The 16246-nt window shown below is 36.7% G+C and overlaps 1 protein-coding gene across 1 annotated transcript in view; it reads right to left on the bottom strand.

Annotated features, from left to right (window-relative positions):
* The window catches only part of Bche (butyrylcholinesterase), a 75601-nt gene extending 59647 nt beyond the window's left edge, over nucleotides 1–15954 (bottom strand). Inside the window, exon 1 of the mRNA XM_032898240.1 lies at nucleotides 15589–15954. The gene's annotated coding sequence lies outside the window, so the exon portion shown is untranslated. The remainder of the gene's footprint in view (nucleotides 1–15588) is intronic.
* Nucleotides 15955–16246: the final 292 nt, after the last annotated feature.

The raw sequence follows: 16246 nt of genomic DNA, 5'->3' as shown, positions 1-16246 counted from the left end.
GGAGTCCACAGGGCACAGGAACCTCAAAATTGTTAGGAACAGGATCCTTCCTGTTTCCATCATGGCCCAAGAGCTAACCATGTGACACAGCTCTCCACACACAAATCCTACCCTGAGAGAACTTTGCTTCCATGAGTTCTGACACACCTAAGATCACAGTTCTCTATACCCAATTAATGGTTAGAGAGAGCTAGTCTCTCAGTAATGTTGACACACCTAAGATCACAGGCACATAGGTTCCAGTCAGAGACAGCAAGACCACCTAACACCAGAGGTAACAGGAGGGTGAGAGGCAAGTACATGAACCTAAGCAACAGAAACCAAGGCTACTTGGCATCAACAGAACCCAGTTCTCCTATGACAGAAAGTTCCGTATACCCAAAATCACTGGAAAAAGCAAGATTTGGATTTAAAATCACAATTCATGATGATGAGAGGACTTTAAGAAGGACAAAAATAATTCCCTAAAGGAAATGGAGGAGAGCACAGGTAAACAGGTAGAAGCCCTTAAAGAGGAAACAAAAATCCCTTAAAGAATTACAGGAAAACACAACCAAACAGGTGAAGGAATTGAAAAAAAAAAAAAAAAACTATCCAGAATCTGAATATGGCTGAATATGGAAAGAGAAACAATAAAGAAATCACAAAATGATAAAAGCCTGGGGATAAAAAACCTAGGAAAGAGATTTGTAAGCCTGACAAACAGGATTCAAAAGATAAGAAGAGAGAATCTCATGCACAGAAGATACCAAAGAAAACATTGACCCAGTAGTCAAGGATATTGCACAATGCAAAAAATCTCTTAAACTAAAAGATCAAGGAAATCCAGGAAAAAATGAGAAGACCAAACCTAAGGATAATTGGTATAGAAGAGAGTGAAGATTCCCAAATTAAAGGGCCAGTAAATATCTTCAACAAAATTATAGAAGAAAAGTTCCCTAACCTAAAGAAAGAAATGCCCATGACCATACCTTATGCCTCAGACATCCATTTAGATTGGACTAGAAAAGAAACTCCTTTTTTCCCATAATAATCAAAACACCAAATGCATAAAACAGAGAAAGAATATTTATTAAAAGCAGTAAGGGAAAAGCTCAAGTAAGATATAAAGGCAGACATATCAGAGTTACACCAAACTTATCACCAGAGATTACAAAGATCAGAATATCCTGGGCAGATGACATACAGACCAAAAGAGAACACAAATGCCAGTCTAGGCTACTGTGTCCAGCAAAACTTTCAATTAACATAGATGAAGAAACCAAGATATTCCATGACAAAACCAAATTTATACAATATCTTTCCACAAATCCAGCACTGTAAAGTATAATAGATAGGAAACTCCAACATAAGGAGAGAAACTACATCCTAGAAAAAAAAAAAAGTAAGTAATCTTCTTTAAACAAGCCCAAAAACAATATAGGCAAAAAACATAATTCTACCTATAACAACAGAAATAACAAGGAGCAACAATCACTTTTCCTTAATATCTCTTAACATTGATGGACTCAATTCTCCAATAAAAACAATATAGACTAACAGATTGGATGCATAAACAGGAAAAACACTCAGAGACAAAGAAGGACACTACCTCAGAATAAAATACTGGAAAAAAATGTTTCAAGCAAATGGTTCCAAGGAAAAAGTGGAAGTAGTCATTCTTTTATTTTTTCATCTTCAAATAACTTTTATTGAAAACTATAATACAGCTGTTCACAAAGCATTTTAGTTACATAAACTTCAATTTTATCTGATTTAACTTATAGTTTTCTGGTAACATTTTATAATACAGAACTCCCTAATATCATTATGAAAGAATACAAATGTGCTGCATAATTTTTAATGTATAACTGAAACTTAACTGAAGTATGAGCGAGTCTCAACTGGGGGGAAGGCTAAGACAAATAAACACCAACATCTTTATCAGCTTTATACCACTCAGATGTGCAAAGCAAGCAGGAGAGATTACCTTCTCTGACATACTCCTAGTAGAGACTGTGCATAGTGATTTTTCATGGATATCTCCAATCAGAGACAAGATTTTTGATAATTATGTACTGTTAATTAATAAATATTTTTGTTCTATTTTTTATTAGATTTTATTATTTACAATTTCAAATGTTATTCCCTTTCCTGGTTTCCTGGACATAAGCCTCATCTTTATCCATCCCCACCTCCCACCTCCCACCCCCCCGGTATTCTCCTACACTGGAGGTCCAACCTTGGGAGGACCAAGGGCTTTTCCTTCTGTTGATGATCAGCAAGGCCATCCTCTGATACTTATGCAGCTGAAGCCATGGGTCTGTCTATGTATAGTCTTTGGGAAGAGGTTTAGTCCCTGAGACCTCTCAACCAGAGAAAGTTGGTATTGTTGTTCTTCTGGGGTTGCAAGCATCTTAAGCTCCTTCATCCTTTCTCTAATTCCTCCAACAGGAAACCCATTCTCAGTTCAATGGTTTGTTGCTAGCGTACACCTCTGTATTTGACACGCTCTAGCTGAGTCTCTAAGGAGACCTCTATATCTGGTTCCTGTCATCATGCACTTCTTAGCTTCATAAATATTATCTAGTTTTGGTGGCTGTATATATATGGGCCACATGTGGGGCAGGCACTGCATGTCAGTTCCTTCATTCTCTGGGCTGCACTTTGCCTCCATATCCCCTCCTATGAATATTTTTGTTCCCCCTTTTAAGGAGTGAAGCATCCGCACTTTGGTCATCCTTCTTGAGCTTCATGTGGTCTATGGATTGTATATTGGGTAATCCGAGCTTTTTGGGCTAATATCCACTTATCAGTGAGTGCATACCATGTGTGTTTTTCTGTGATTGGGTTACCTCACTCAGAATGATATTTTCTAGTTCAATTCATTTGCGTATGAATTTCATGAAGTCATTGTTTTTCATAGCTGAGTAATACTCCAGTATATAGACATACCATATTTTCTCTATCCATTCCTCTGTTGAAGGGCATCTGGGGACTTTCCAGGTTCCAGCTATTATAAATAATGCTGCTATGAACAAAGTGGATCATGTGTCTTTGTTATATGTTGGAGCATCTTTCTGGTATATGCCCAGGAGATATAAAACTGGGTCCTCAGATAGGACAATGTCCAATTTTCTGATGAACCTCCAGATTAATTTTGAGAGTGGCTGTACCAGTTCGCAAGCCCACCAACAATGGAGGAGTGTTTCTCTTTCTCTACATTCTCACCTGCACATTAATATTCTTAAAGCAGTTTTGACTTTTGTGCATCAAAATCATGAGTTGCAAAACCACGGATAATGATACAAAACACATTCAGAGTTGGCAACAGTCATATTGATACAGAACAAAAACATTATTTAAAAATAATATGAAACAACAATCACTATTCCTTAGTATCTCTTAACATCAATGGTCTCAATTCCCAAATAAAAAGACATAGACAAACAGACTGGATACAAAAAGAGGACCCAGCATTTTGCTGCATGCAGAAAACAAACATAAGAGAAAAAGACAGATATTACCTCAGAGTAAATGGCAAGAAAACGACTTTTCATGTAAATGGTCCCAAGAAACGAGCTTGAATAGCCATTCTAATATAGAATTAAATCAACTTTTAACCAAAAGATATTATAAAAGTGAAATAAAGAATGACGCTTCATATTCATCAAAGGAAAAATCCACCAAGATGAACTCTCAATCCTAAATATCTATGTTCCAAATGTAAGGGCACCTACATTCATAAAAGAAACCTTACTGAAGCTCAAAGCACACATTGTACCTCACACAATAATAGTAGGAGATTTCAACACCCCACACTCATCAATGGACAGATCATGGAAACAGAAATCAAACAGAGACATAGAGAAAGTAACAGAAGTTATGAACCAAACGGTCTTAACAGATATTTATAGAACATTTCACCATAAAACAAAAGAATATACATTCTCTCAGCACTTCATGGAACCTTCTCCAAAATTGACCATATAATTGGTCACAAACAGGCCTCAACAGATACAAGAAGATAAAAATAACCTCATGCATCCTATCAGATCACCATGGACTAAGGCTGTTCTTCAATAACAACAATAACGACAGAAAGACTACATATACAAGGAACTGAACGACAATCAACTCAATGATAAATTGGTCAAGGATAATTTAATAATTTAATTTAATTTAATAATTTAATTTGATAATTTAATCAAAATGAATGTACAAAATACCCAAACTTATGGGACACAATAAAAGCAGTGCAAAGAGGAAAACTCATAGCTCTGAGTGCCTCCGAAAAGAGAAGGGAGAAAGCATATATTAGCACCTTTACAGCACAGCTTAAAGCACTAGAATAGAAAGAAACAAATACACCCAAGAGGAGTAGAAGACAGGAAATCATACTCAGGGCTGAAATCACCAAGGAGAAATAAAAAGCACTCTACAAAAAAAAAAAAAAAAAAAAAAATAAGGAGCTAGTTCCTTGACAAAATAAAAAAAGCTAGATAAACCTTTATCTGGACTAACCAGAGGGCACAGAGAGTGTATTCAAATTAACAAAATCAGAATGAAAAGGGAGACATAACAATAGAATCTGAGGAAATTCAAAAATTCATCAGATCCTACAACAAAAGCCTATAATCAACAAAACTGAAAATAATTTTCTAGACAGATACCAGGTAACAGATTTAAATCAGTATCATTTAAACCATCTAAACAGTCCCATAAATCCTAAAGAAATAGAAGCAGTCGTTAAAAGTCTAGCAACAACAAAAAAAGCCCAGGACAAAAAGGGTTTAGTGTAGAATTATATCAGACCTTCATAGAAGACCTCTTCACAATACTTTCTAAACTATTCCCCAATAGTGAAAGAGACAGAGCACTTCCCAATTCCTTCCATGAAGCCACAGTTACGTTTATTCCTAAACCACACAAAGACCCAACAAAGAAAGAGAACTTCAGACCAATTTCCTTTATGAATATTAACGCAAAATACTCCATAAAATTACCCCAAACAAAATCTGAAACCATATACAAATGATTATCCATCATGATCAAGTAGGCTTCATCCCAGGGATGCAATGATGGTTCAATGTAAGGAAATCCTTCAACGTAATCCACTATATAAAAAAACTCAAAGATAAAAACCGCATGATCATTTCCTTAGATGCTGAGAAAGCATTTGACAAAATTCAACACCTCTTTATGATAAAAGTCCTGGAAAGATAAGGAATTCAAGGCCCATACCTAAACATAGTAAAAGCAACATACAACAAACCAGTAGCTAATACCAAACTAAATGGAGAAAGACTTGAAGTAATCCCACTAAAATCAGGGGCTAGACAAACCTGCCCATTTGCTCCCTACTTACTCAATATAGTACTTGAAGTCCTAACCAGAGCAATCAGACAACAAAAGGAAGTCAAAGGGATACAATTGGAAAGTAAGAAGTCAAAATATCACTATTCGCAGATGATATGATGGTATAACTAAGTGATCCCCAAAGTTCCACCACAGAAATACTGAGCTTGATAAACAATTTCAGCAAAGTGGCTGGGTATAAAATTAACTCAAACAAATCAGTAGCCTTCCTCTACTCAAAGGAAAATCAGACTAAGAAAGAAATTAGAGAAATGACACCCTTCATAATACTTCCAAATAACATAAAATACCTTGGTGTGACTCTAACCAAGCAAGTAAAAGATCTGTATAACAAGAACTTCAAGTCTCAGAAAGAAGAAGTTGAAGAAGATCTCAGAAGATGGAAAGACATCCCATGCTCAAAATTGGCAGGATTAATAAGGAAAAAAGGGCCATTTGGTGAAAAGCAATCTACAGATTCAATGCAATCCTCATTAAAAATCCAACCTAATTCTTCATAGAGTTAGAGAGAGTAATTTGTAATTTCACATGGAATAACAGAAAACCCAGGATAGTGAAAACTATCCTCAACCACAAAACAACTTCTAAGGGAATTACCATCCCTGACCTCAAGCAGTATTACAGAGCAATAAAGATAAAAATTGTATGCTATTGCTACAAATACAATCAGGAAGATCAGTGGAATAGTATTGCAGACCCAGAAATGAACTCACACACCTCTGGTCATTTGACCTTTGACAAAGGAGCTAAAACAACTCAATGGAAAAAAGATAGCATTTTTAACAGATGATGCTGGTTCAACTGTAGGTCAGCATATAGAAGAATGCAAATCGATCCATTCTTATGGTCCTGTACAAAGCTCAAGTCCAAGAGGATCAGGAATTTCCACATAAAACCAGGTATACTCAAACTAATAGAAGAAAAAGTGGGGAAGAGCCTTGAAAGCTCGTATTACACAAGATACAATCCATAGACTACATGAAGCTCAAGAAGAAGGATGATCAAAGAGTGGATACGTCAGTCCTTATTAAAAAAGGGAACAAAAATACTCACAGGAGGGGATGTGGAGACAAAGTATGGAGCACAGCCTGAAGGAATGGCCATTCAGAGACTGCCCCACATGGAGATCCAGCTTATATATATCAACAAAAACTAGACAATATTGATGAAGCCAAGAAGTTCATGCTGATAGGGGCCTGATACAGCTGTCTCCTGAGAGGCTCAGCCAGGGTGTAACAAATACTGAGGCAAAAGCTAGCAGCAAATCATTGAACTGAGAACAGGGTCCCCATTGGAGGAATTAGAGAAAGAATTGAAGGAGTTGAAGGGGCTTACAGCCCCATAAGAACAACAATTCCAAATAACCAGAGCTCCCAGGGACTAAACCTCTACACAAAAACTATACACAGACAGACCAATGCATCCAGTTGCATGTGTAGTAGAGGATGCCCTTGTTGGGCACCAATGGGAGGAGAAGCCCTTGGTCCTACCAAGGCTGGACCCCACAGTGAAGTAGAATGTCAGGGTTATGAGGCAGGAAGGGGGCTTGTAGGGCAAGGGGAACACCCTTATAGAAGAATGGGAAGGGGATGGGATAGGGGGCTTATGGGTGGGCCACCCGGAAAGTGAATAACATTTGAAATATAAATTAAAAAATGCAATAAAATATAGTGGGAGACTTCAGCACCCCACACTGAGCATGGAAAATGAAACTAAACAGAGACACGGTGAGCCTAACAGAAGTAATGAACCTAATGAATTTAATTATCTATAGAACATTTCATCCTAAAACAAAAGAATATAACTTATCAGCATCTCATGGTACCTTCTCCAAAACTCACAATATAATTGATCACAAAGTATGACTCAAAAGGTAAAGTCTGAATTATTCCCATGAATCCTATTAGATCACCATGAACTAAGGGTGTTCTTTAATGACAACAAAAAACACAGAAAGTCCATGTTAACATGGAAGCTGAATAACACTCTACTCCATGATAATTTGGTCAAGGAAGAAAGTAGAAAGAATTAAAGGCTTTATAGAATGAAAATGAAGGCTCAACATACCCAGACTTATGGGACACAATGAAAGCAATGGTAAGAGGAATACTCATAGCTCTGAGTGCCACCAAAGCAAAACTGGAGAACACATACAATAGTAGCATGACAGCATAGCTAAAACTACTAATATGAAAAGAAACAATTATACCCAAGAACAGTAGACTGCAGGAAATAAACTCATAGCTGAAATCAACCAAATAGAAATAAAAAGAACTAACTATACAAAGAATCAACAAAACCAAGAGCTGGTTCTTTGAGAAAATCAACAACATATAAAAAAACACTTAGTCAGACAAACTAGAGGGCACAGAGAGACTATCCATATTAGCAAAGTAAGACATGACAACAGAAACCAAGGAAATACAAAAAACATCAGATCCTGCTAAAAAATCCTATACTCAACAAAACTGGAAAATCTGAATGAGATAGACATTTTTCTAGAGAGACACTAGGTACCAAAGTTAAACCAGGATCAGATAAACCATCTTAACAGTTCCATAACCCCTAAAGAAATAGAAACAGTCATTAAAAGTCTCCCAAACCAAAGAAAGCATGGGACCAGATGGGTTTAGTGCAGAATTCTATTAGACCTTAAAAGAATACCTAATACAATACTGTCCAAACTATTCCACAAAATAGAAACAGAAAGTACACTACCCAACTTGTTCTATGAAGCCACAATTAAGCTCATATCTAAACTGCACATAGGCCCAACAAAGAGAACTTCCGACCAAATTCCCTTATGAGTATTGATGCAAAAATTCTCAATAAAATTATTGCAAACTGAATCTAAGAACACATATTAACAATCATCTATCATGATCAAGTAGGCTTTATCCCACGAATGCAGGGATGGTTAAATATATAGAAATCCCTCAGCGTAATCCACTATATAAAAACTGAAAGAAACAAACCACATGATCATCTCATTAGATGCTGAGAAAGCATTTGACAAAATTCAACACCCCTTCATGATAAAAGTCTTGGAAAGATCATGAATTCAAGGCCCATCCTTAAACATAGTAAAAGCAATATACAGCAAACGTGTAGCCAACATCAAACTAAATGAACTGAAAATTGAAGTAATCCCACTAAAATCAGGGACTAGGCAAGGCTGTTCACTCTTTCTGTACCATTTCAATACAGTACTGGAAGTCCTAGCCAGAGCAATTAGACAACAAAAGAAAGTAAAGGAGCTCCAAATTGCAATGGAAGAAGTCAAAATATCCTTATTTGCAGATGATATGATAGTATACTTTTATGACCTCAAAAATTTCACCAGAAGACTCCTACAGTTAACAACTTCAGCAATGTGGCTGTACATAAAATATATTCAAACAAATCTGTAGCCTTCCTCAACTCAAAGAATAAACAAGCTGAGAAAGAAAATAGGGAAACAACACCTTTCAGAGTAGTCACAAATAAAATGAAATAATTTGGTGTGACTCTAACCAAACAAGTAAAAAATCAATAAGAATGAACTTCAAGTTTCTGAAGAGAGAAATCAAGGAAGATTTGAGAAGATGGAAAGTTCTCCCAGACTCACGGATTGGCGAGAATGATATAGTAAAAGGGTCAACTTGCCAAACGCAATCTACAGATTAAATGCACTCCCCATCAAAATCCAACTTGATTCTTCATAGAGTTAGAAAGAACAATTTGCAAATTTATTTGACTAACAAAAAACCCAAGATAGTGGAAACTATTGTCAAACTGAAAGAACTTCTTGGGAAATCATCATCCTTGACTTCAAGGTGTATTACAAAGCAATAGTGATAAAAACTGTGTGGAATTGGTAGAGAACCAGGTAGGTTGATCAAGGCAATAGAATTTAAGACAAAGAAATGAACCCACACACCTATGGTCACTTGATCTTTGACAAAGGAACTAAAATCATCCAATGGTAAAGAGAGCATTCACCACAAATTGTGCTGGTTCACCTGGAAGTCAGCAGGTAAAAGAATGCAAATTGATCCATTTTTATCTTTTTGTACAAAGCTCAAGTCCATGCGTCTCAAGGACCTCAACATAAAACCAGATAAATTAAAACTAATAGAGGAGAACATGGGGAAGACCTTTGAACAGAAAGGTACAGGGGAAGTTTTTCTGAAAATAACACCAATAATACTCTAAGATCAAGAATCAACAAAGGGGACCTCATGAAATTGCAAAGACTCTTTTAGGCAAAGGACACTGTCACTAGGACAAAAAGGCAACCAACAGATTAGGAAAGGATCTTTACCAATCTTACATCGATAGAGAGCTAATATACAATATTCAGAAAGAACTCATGAAGTTAGACTTCAGAGAACAAAACAAGCATATTAAAAAATGGGGTACAGAGTTAAAGACTTCTCAAGCGAGGAATACTGAATGGCTGAGAAGCACCCAAAGAGATATTCAACATCCTTAGTCATCAGGGAAAAGCAAATCAAAACAAGCCTGAGATCCAACCTCATACCAGTCAGAGTGGCTAAGGCCAAAACCTCAGGTGAAAGCAGATGCTGTTGAGAATGTAGGGAAAGCATCAATCATCCCTTGTTGGTGGGATTGTAGCCTGGTAGATCCACTGTGAAAATCAGTCCAGCAGTTCCTCATATAATTGGACATAGTAATACATGAGGACCCAGCTATCCCACTCCTGTGCATATACATGTTAATTATAATAGCCAGAAGTTGGAAAGAACCCAGATATCTTTCAACAAATGAATGGGTACAGAAAATGTGGTACATTTCCCCAATGGTGTACTACTTAGCTATTAACAACAATGACTTCCTGAAATTCATAGGCAAATTGAAAGAATAAGAAAATATCCCTGAGTGAGTTAACTCAGGCACAAAAGAATGCACATGGTATACACTCACTGGTAAGTGGATATTAGCCCAAAAGCTAGCAATACCTAAGAATTGTGAATTCTCACAGACCACGTGAAGCTAAAGAAGGAGGAAGACCAAAGTGTGGATGCTTCAGTCCTTTTTAGAAAGGGGAACACAATATTCAAGGGTGGAAATATGGAGACAAAATTTGGAGGAGAAACTGAAGGAAAGGCCATTCAGAAACTGAACCCCTGGGGATCTATCCCATATACACTATTGCAGATGCCAAGAAGTATTTGCTGAAAGGAGCCTGAAATAGCTGTCTCTGTAGAGACTCTGCAAAAGCCTGATAAATACAGAGGTGGATGCTCGCAGCCAACCATTAGACTGAGTATGGGATTCCCCAATGAAGGAGTTAGAGGAAGGACTGAAAAAATTGAAGGAGTTTGTAACCCATAGAAAGAGCAATATTATCAACCAACCAGATCCCCCAGAGCTCCCTGGGACTAAACCACCCACCAAAGAGTACACGTGGAGGGACCCATGGCTCCATCAGCTGTGTAGCAGAGGATGCCATCGTTGGGCATCAATGGGAGGAGAAGCCCTTCGTCCTGCCAAGGCTGGACCACCCAGCGTAAGGGAATGTCAGGGCATGGAGGCAGGAAGGGGTGGGTTGTTGGGTGGGAGAACACCCTCATAGAAGAGGGGTGAGGGGCGATGGGATAAGTTTATGGAAAAGAAGCTGAAAAAGGGAATAATATCTGAAATATAAATTTAAAAAAATCCAATAAAAGTTATAATTTTCTTTTGTACATTCTTAGTTTAATCTTAAAAGGGAACCAAATCAATTTATTCATAGAATGTTAAATAAATATTAGTAAGTGCTATTTATTTATTGAAATCCATAATATCAAGCTAGCTTTCAATATGAAAGGATATTATTAAAACATGGGTTAATGAGATGTGCTACTCATAGTTTTCAGGTAAGTTCTCTGAACTTTATTAAATAGATTATTTTTATCTGCTTGAATCTCAATCCCTTTGGTGAGAGCTCTAGCTGATAATTATGTGGAAGAAAATATTTGCTTAGGAGGAACTTTTACATGACTAACAACAATTAATTTGTAAACTGATTAAAGCAAGTGTAAATAGTTAAATATATTAACAGAGCATATGGGCACTCATGTATTTGTAGCGTACAAAATCATTGAAATCAGACGGTCAATGCTGAGAAATTACTGTAAAAAGTGGAAGGAGTATATTTAATCTATGTAACCTGCAAAATGACATGCATTTGGTATTACACTGTAGACAATATTTAAGGTCATGTAGAAACTCTTTAGAGGGATAACAGGCTTTTTAAAATTCTTAAGAAAGACATGAGCCTTTTGGAAAAAAATTTTCAAAACTTTACATAATAAAAAGAAATATAAAAATGTAATACAAATACCATTTAAAAGAATCAAAACATTTTTTATAAAGTTGCAAGAAACATAATTACATTATTCATTACCAAGGCTGGCTTGCATCCACATAACCATGTCCAGCACTGAAAAACGTACAGCCTTTCAGTTATTTTTTCTAGTGTTCTAATTTTAAATCAAAACTGCCTGTTCAGGAAACTAATCTTACTAACACCAACCATTTGCTTTGGTTTTCTTTTTGTATGTTAAATCCAGTTTGCTTTGGTAAGCCATGATCATGAAGAATGTTGTTTTAATTTACGTTACTTATTGTCATTGTGGGATAGGGCATGTGCCACAGCACAAGTTGAAGATCAGAGACTAACACAAAATTTTATCTCTTTTCCACCCTTTACTCACCAAGACATCACCTCATCCTTTTTACCAAAAGATGCTAATCTTAAATCACTATCATTTACCCCTACTTACAGGATATCTGGTGATTAAGTCTTATATTTTGGTTGTGAGACAAGCCTTTAATGGCTGAGCCATCTCTCCAGCCCTAGTGAATAAACCTTAACAAATATGTAAATAAACTATAATGGACCTTTACTTTCAAGCCCCATAGATATTGACATCACTGCATCATTTAATTAATGCCTATGCCTGTTCAAAATAGACTTGTTTTATGCAAATAAGTCTATGTATAAGATGATTTCTATGGTAATAAGTTTAGGTTCTTAAATCAAGTCATGGGATTTTTATAATGTCTTCTGTTTTGATAAAATTGAGTATGTGCTAAGATTCATTAAATGTATTATTATAACATACTATTGAATGTTTCAAAAATTTATTATAATCACAATGAGTATCATTTGTATTTATTTTTAAATATTATACTCACAGTGAGTGTAATTTGCAAGTAATGTTAACCTAACCTAATGGAAGGATAAAGTAAGGTTCTGGTAACCTGACATTTGTGAAGGCAATTTCTGTTTCAGCCAGGGGATGTGCTTTTTTTTTTTTTTTTCCTTTGGTTGTTTTTTCCTGGTGATTACAAACCCTTTATTCTTAAACAAATGGAAAAGAAAGCTCATGTGGAATTTCTTTTCCTGTCTTTGAAACTCAGCCTCTGTTCTAAGCACATTTCAATAAACTCACCTAGGACCCCTGGTTGCTCATCTTTCTGTCCTTTTTAGCCCACTCACAGATATTAGGGGTTGGTCTATTATTTTTATTTAAATATTATCTCACTTACAAAGTTTAAGTGGAATTTTTAGTAATTTTAATTTTTTTATCATTTAAAACTTTTGTTTAGAGGCTGGGAAGGTGCCGCCATTGCTAAAGTGCTTGTGGAACATGCAGGACTTGTGTTCAGGTTATCAACACCTGCATAAAAAGAGCCAGGTGCTGGGGCGCCCCTTTGTGACACCTGGGCAATACAGGCGGTTGAGACAGGATGAGGTCCTAGGGTTTTAATGCCCAGACTCTCAAGCAGAATCGGTGAGCCTTGGGTCCCTAAGAGACCTTTTCTGAAAGAAAAGTGGAGAACCATGAAAGAAAGACACTTGACATCAACCTCTGACCTCCACACACCATGTGGGCATACCTGAACACACATGTACGCACACAAACGCATTGTACATAAATCCATGAGCACAACTGCACATGCACACAAATATTTCATCCATTTCTTGTAAGGTAAGCACAACTACCTCCATCCTGTATTTGCTGGGAGTGTAGTTAACAACGATGGAAATTTCATAATATCCTGTAGCTAAACACTGCAACTATATTTAACCTATATTTATATAATTTTTTCTTCTTTGATTTAGTATCTATTTTGGAATTTCCAGAGTCCTGTTTACATGAATAAGAATCACGTACTCAATAATGACACCTATGAGCTTTTCTTGTACACAAGGTAAAAGGTAACATAAGAAACAACCATCACAAGCATTCATTTATTTAAAGATGGCAATGCACTTCCTCCCTGAATGCTACCTGCTGCGAAGGTTGATTCTCCTTATAGGAAGGTGAATTTTGTCTGATATTGCTATATTTCTCTGGCTATAGTGGCCTGGCAGAAATGAAGAAATTCTAATAATACACTTGGTTCTCTCAGTATGACTGACATAGTATCAAAACAATGGATCCCAAAGAGATGGGAATTTCATCAGAAAATGCAAGCTGCAAGAAGAAAACAACATTAACCAGACATGAACTTAGGTCCTTGAAGGAGATTCCATACAGCTCTTGAAACTGGTGAGACCACCTTACAGGATGAGACTGAAGTCTAGATGATGATGGGCCAAGGCTGGGTGCGACCATACCTTGAACAGGCTGCTTGGATGGGCACATTCTTGGGCCACTATTAAACATTAACCTGGCTTCGGGACTCTGAAGATGGACAATGGGAGGAAAAGCTTTGTCTCTCTTCCCAGTGTATCCTCACGGAATACATCTCCCTTTTCTGCTTGCCATTATTAGTTTAACTCTTTAAATAGATTTAATAAGGACCTGTGTGGACAAACCTGGCTTAGGACAAGGGTGGTGACCTCCAGATTTGATAATACAGTCAGTCACTTTCAGTAAGAAAAGAAAGATGTTGGAAAAACATCAAAACAAACCAATGATGAAATATAAAGTGTATTATCATTTGTGGCCAAGAAATCAAGTCAAAGACTAAATCTATAGTGGAGAATAAATTCATAGACCCTGTAAAATTTTCTTTGCTTATTTTTAATAATAATATGATATGGAAACTGTTTCAGGTTTCTTCTTATAATTCAAGGTGCAGGATATTATATAGCAACAAAAATAACACTCTAAAGTAACAAGGCATGTCTTTGTAAATCAAGCTAGACATTTATTTTGCATCTGAAGGTAATGGTATTTTGTCGGCAAAATCCCCAGACTTATTATTAAAAACACTAACTTAGCTTTAAAAGCCTGCTGTCTTCAAAAAACATGACTTTTACCAAAGTGAATTGTAGTCATACTTATTATAAATATTATATATTCTATATTAAGGAAGCATTGTGCCTGTTCATTGGAGCACACTCCTTCAGATGCTGAATATCTGCTTAAGAAAAAATGTATAGCACATAGATACCTCATAAAATGATTTTGTTGGTGTTTCAATTTTCTTTTGGTCTTATAAACTTTATAGTCAGTGACTGAACTGATTCTGATGCCATAAAATACTGATAGATTTCTAGGATTCTAGGATGAGCCAAAAAGCTCAATTTTTATACTATAACTATAAAAAATGACGGTAGCATAAGATATTTTTGTCCAGTTTAAACACTCAAAGTTGACCAATCATAGATAAGGAAGTATTTGAAGATTAAATAGAGAATAGATTTTCTTGGATAGAGAAGGAGTTTTTGATTTCTGCTTGCCAGCCGTTGTTGAGAAAAGTTTCAGTGGACAAAGTGTTACTTGGTAAAAGTGCCCGGTTGAGTAATAAGAGAAAATTAATCCATGTCATTGCAAAAGAGAAGACATTGAAAACTGTCAGGTGTGCCCAAACAAGTACTTCTGTTAAGAAGTTGATTAACCTCTGCATTAAAGGGTAACCTAGCCGATAATAAGTCTCCATAGAAAGAGAATAAATAAATAAATAAATAAATAAATAAATAAATAAATAAATAAATAAATAAATAGACTCCACAGGTGCTATGCCCCTTTGGTCAACGTATAACACATTCACTCTGTCTTCAGGAGTGAAAGAAATTGAATTCGTGCTTCTGGAATAAGAGAAAGCTCCCATTTAGTGTAGAGTCCCTGAGTCTTCTGTCCTATTTATTCCCTTGTTAGGGACTAGTCCCAACGGAGCACTCCAGAGCTCCACAAACACTTGAAAAAAAAAAAAAATCTCCTTCCCTTCTTGGCCTGATCTTTCCTGGAATCTCCGCACAAGATTTGGAATTTCAGAGCAACTCACCCGAATCGCTGCAGAAAAGGAAGAGGGAGTTTGCAAAGTGGCAATCTTGTAACGCTTCAGGGAAACGCGGGATGCAGCGGCCGCCCCGCCTGTGAATTGCAGGGCTCTGACATTTCAGTCAACTCTTCCTGACAAAGCTCGCGAGAGCTGGCAGCAGCAACTTGATTTGGCTCTGGTCAGGCTTCCCAGGCTGACATCTGTTCGCACAAAAGCAGTGGTGACTCCTTCAGAGAGGGCTGCTCAGGGTCTTCCTCTTCCACCGCAGACAGGCTTCCAGGGGAGGAGGAGGGGCAGAGGGGCGCCTCTGTGATAGATAATGAGCGAGTCAGTTTGCACTATCAGGACTTTGGCCTTTGGTGTTTTGGTTTGCTTTGTTTTTGTCTGTTTTGTTTTCATTGTGTATTGTTGGCTTTTTTTTTTTTTTCTTTTAAGACTTTTACAGTACTAAACATTTTGCACAATCGTAGTATAAACTATGGAATTCAAAAGATTGCTTACACTAGCTGAATAGCTCACTATTGTCCCTACCCCACCCATTTACATCCTGTACTTTAACCCTTATGTAAGTCCTAGAGATTTCACAGGTCCTGACAACTTGTCAAAAGTTCCTCCTGGTCATATATATAAGGAAAACCCATGATTTATTATACACATTAAA

Source organism: Rattus rattus, chromosome 3 (genome assembly GCF_011064425.1).
Source record: "Rattus rattus isolate New Zealand chromosome 3, Rrattus_CSIRO_v1, whole genome shotgun sequence".
In the NCBI taxonomy this organism is placed as follows: domain Eukaryota; kingdom Metazoa; phylum Chordata; class Mammalia; order Rodentia; family Muridae; genus Rattus; species Rattus rattus.
This window is presented reverse-complemented; position numbering and strand designations above follow the sequence as displayed.